The 4,216-nt window shown below is 36.8% G+C and overlaps 1 long non-coding RNA gene across 1 annotated transcript; it reads right to left on the bottom strand.

Moving 5' to 3' along the window:
* Positions 1–154: 154 nt before the first annotated feature.
* LOC111473140 lies at positions 155–2,915 on the bottom strand. Its single transcript, XR_002715561.1, has 4 exons — positions 2,496–2,915; positions 1,583–1,655; positions 747–1,377; positions 155–172 (listed from the first exon to the last, which is right to left on the bottom strand). It is a non-coding gene; the product is annotated as an uncharacterized LOC111473140 (long non-coding RNA).
* Positions 2,916–4,216: the final 1,301 nt, after the last annotated feature.

Genomic DNA, 4,216 nt, shown 5'->3' on the forward strand with positions numbered 1-4,216 from the left:
GAAGAATCAAGTACCAGAAGTAAGGGCTAGGAAGATGAACACCACAATTTTGAGATTTCTCAAGCTTTGTCCCGCCATTCTTTTCTTCTCTTATTCCTTGCTACAATGGAATGTTTGTTTCTTCTCTTATTCCTTGCTCCAATGGAATGTTTGTTTCTTCTCTTATTCCTTGCTACAATGGAATGTTTGGATATCAGTTCCCCATTTTATATTTGTGAAACGCCTCATCTTTGTAACGTCTTCTTGATTTCCTTGCGATTTCAAGGAAAGAATAATCACGTTTTGTAACGTCTATACTGGCCGTTCTTGATTTAAAAGGAAGTTGTTTTATTTTATTCTTGTCTAGTCATGCGATTAACATTGGTCTAAATTATACTATTATTAAAAGTAACCTATTTCTTAAATACAAATTTAAAGCAGGAGCATAACCAACTTAGTATTAATTATCTTTCATAATCTATATAAAAGGTAGGAATTTAGGTGTACTATTGTTATACCTCTTTTCATATGCGAGAAATTTAAGATGATAAACGCAACGATTAGCATGTAGTATAACCCGGTTTATAAAATCTTGAACTGGAAAGCTTAAGTTTTATACTGTTTGATTATGGTTTTTGTGATGGTTAAAGATTACCGTTTAATTGGTGGTGTGAAATTCAGTTGTTGATTAGCATAGTCTAAGAAATGAGAATGTTGAACCGTGGGAGGTCTTAAGAGGTTCTTGATTCTTGGCTAAGGTAACTTACTCGCTTCTTGTTCCTTCGTGGCCCTAGACTACTCTTCATGGTAGACCATAAAGGTCACTAGCTCGGTGCATACTTAAATATGTCATCCTGCAAATCTTTTTGGTACCCATAACTTCTCTTCTAGGTGAGGGAAACTTGAGGCCAAACATGACATCTTGCAAAGGAAACATGGTGCAGGTCATCCCACCTAGAAGAGGAATTTTAGGGCCTTAGAAAGCACCGCTTGATGCAAGGGCATAGGTCACTTTGGGCATGGTTAGAGTATTACCTAGCATTCTTGTGTTTTTTAGTTTGGGGACCTTGGTCCCTCGTCCTTGAGTGGTACCTAGCATTCTTCTTACTTGGGTAGTTGTAAAGTTTGTGTGGTGTTGTTCTTGATCCTCAATCTTGTAAGTTTCTAATGTTCATAATTTCTTGGGGCATAAGTTGTAACTTTCATTTGTAATCATATGAACCCATCTTAGCGTAAGTTGTTCTAGAAGGTCATAGATTCCTAGGGAGTTCTTTCTACCCATATCCTAACCATATTCTTTTATCAATCTCTCATATCCATAGCACTTCGAGGCGTAACCTAACCTTAATGTTTCGTGAATACATCTTACTTCTATCGTTACATTACATTTAGTGCATCCTTCTCGTATCATATATCAAACATATCATTGAACACATCACACCATAAATATTATCATACAATTCTCATATTATAGCATAACATAAACATAATATAAGCATATTGAGTCACAGATAATTCACACATATCAGTATATATGACACGTGCAGAACCACAGGCACGTGTCAAAATCAAATATAACCATGCCGATAGTAAAGCCACTTACCTGGTTAACTTAAGTTGTTGTCACGAATATATCCTTAATAAAAGTTCGATTATGTCCTTTGAAATCTGTAAACCTATTTGAGCCCATGACATCAATTTCAAGTTTGAATACTATAAAATTATTACTTGGGTCTACTCTTATATTTACTTTTTTCTGTATTTAGTTTATGCTTTTTTATTTAGCTTATGTTTTAATTACAGAATCTTCCTTTTTTCTTAATGGGTATTTACTCTGTTGCCTTCTAATTTTGTTCTCATGTATTCCAAATTTATAGTGGATCCCTATTTCCAAATCTTTCCTTATCTTGGTGTTTCCTTTTGTTCACAAATTTTCTTGGTCATTTTATTTTTAATCTATTCATTTGCTACGGATATAAATTTAGTCTAATATTACTAATATAACGTGATTTACTAGAATTCGTATAAATGACTAACATTTAGTTTCTAACTCAAAACTAAACGATTATAATAATTTAATGAAAATCTAACTATAATTGGCTATGATTTCTTAAAAAAAACTAAAAAGAATAGGATAAAAGAAAACGAAGATTTAATATATACCTTATTGTTCAAATCTATCTTCACTTAAATCTCCCATGAATCTCAACTCCATAAAGGCCATTTTCATTTTTTTTATAATTATTTTTATTTCTTTATTTCTTTATTTCTTTATTTATTTCATTATTTATATATATATATATATATATATTGGCAATTAGAGCAGAGTTCATCTAGTCGGTTATTTTAACGTAGCCTAATTCCCGAGCATTTTGATCGATTTAGGGCGTTAACTCATGGTTCTTTGAGCTTTTCTTTCATATATCCTAAATTCATATTTGTTTTAGGGTTCATATGGAAATCCAAGCGATTCCTACAAGTATTTCGTAACAAAAAAGTGCAAGGTGGCTACTTACCTCGTTGTCGACGTTCAGGACCTCTGTTCATGATCTTCCGATACCTGAATTACCTTAAATTTTCTTCCACAGACTCCTTATTGTGTCTAGTTTTGGAACCATAAAGATTTTTTTGAGAACCATTCTGGAAGGGGGTTAAATTTTAGAAAAATCGTGGGGTCGAGTTTTTGGTTGACATGGCCGGTTCAACTGAACTGGCCACGTCATCGTCTTCTTCCTCCAGACGGGAAGAAGACGTGCGTGATCTTTCGCGCCACCGTCTGAAAGTCGCCCTCCCCAGCTCCGATCACGCCGTTTCTCCCCTCGAGTTCTTCATGAAACTTAAAGAGGGTATTACAAGGAAGAGCTATGGATTGATTTCATACCTTTTCGTGGATCGTAGCCTAAGATATTCGCTTCCAAAGTTCGTCCAAAATATAATTTCTCGCTGGAGTAAAAACAAAGGATTTCTTATTGGGTAGCCGATTCTAAGGGTTTTCAAGGCTCGATTTCTTCATGGAACTTCTTTCTTATTCTTTCCTCAAGCTTAAGAAATTGGTTTCGAGGAACATCTTTTAGTGTGGGACCTTAATTTTGAGAAATCACCCTCGGTCTGCAAGTTACATGACACCTCCGATTTTCAATCTCTTAGGTATCTTGTTCTTAGACGTTTCAGCTCTTGATTCCTTCATCAAAGTTACTCATCTTTTTCCTCTTAAGCTAAAGGAATCCTTAATTTGAAGGAAAAGAGGTCATAGATAGGAATTCGACACTTACCCACAATTTGAACATGAAACGAATTTTCTTCAATTGGAAACTTTTCTGAGGTTATTTCTCTTCGTGGTCTTCAATGAAAACATTCCTTGAAGGTGCAGAAACTTATTGAGATCATTCTTGCTCGACGAATTTTGTGTATCCTCTTATTTGAATTTTGAGTTTTCCTTGAAGCTCTTTAATGGCGGATTGGATTGGGGGAATGGTTTCTAGGCACTTTCCGAAACCTATTCCTTCATAGCACTTGTGGGTAATATTGTTTAGAAACTATAGGAACATCGAGCTACAGTCACCTTCTTGTCGTCAGTACAAGTGGTTGTGGCTTTGAAGTACTGTTCGACATCAAAGATGAAGTTTTCCAACTCTTTGGCATCCCGATTCCCTTTAAAGGCTCTAGGATCTGGGAATCTTAGTTTGTTGGACCCTGTATTAGTTTGCCCAGCCGTGACGTTCTCCATGGCTTTCATGGTCACTTCAATTCGAGTGCCCATGGAGGCCATCCTTTCTTGGATGTCGCCGATTGTTGTTTGGAATTCATCAGCTAATCCGTTGAACAAGCTCATCATTGTATTTTGTAGCACGTCGAACTCTTCACCACGTCTCTCCTTGTGCGTAACAGAGATATCCAGACTACCAAACGGTTTTGGGCTGCTCGTAGGAGCAACTCTTTCTTCGAGCGAGGTCACTCGAAACATCAATTCTGCGATTGGCAACCCATCCAAGTGGTTGCCCATTGCGTCTATTTCTACGACTTTCTCTCTCAATTCGGTCACCCGTGCGACATTTCCTCCTCTATTAGCGTAAGCCGGTTGACTTGTGCTTTGGGTGTCGACTTTGTTGCCGACATGGTTTCGGTCTTTACTGTGTCACGGAGCTAACAAAGCTCTGATACCACTTGACACAATCGCACTTTTAAAGGCAGCGGACTAGCGATTGTGCGGCACTCACTTTCCAACGACAAGTGAGCT

Source organism: Cucurbita maxima, unplaced genomic scaffold (assembly GCF_002738345.1).
Source record: "Cucurbita maxima cultivar Rimu unplaced genomic scaffold, Cmax_1.0 Cma_Scf00104, whole genome shotgun sequence".
Lineage (NCBI taxonomy): Eukaryota > Viridiplantae > Streptophyta > Magnoliopsida > Cucurbitales > Cucurbitaceae > Cucurbita > Cucurbita maxima.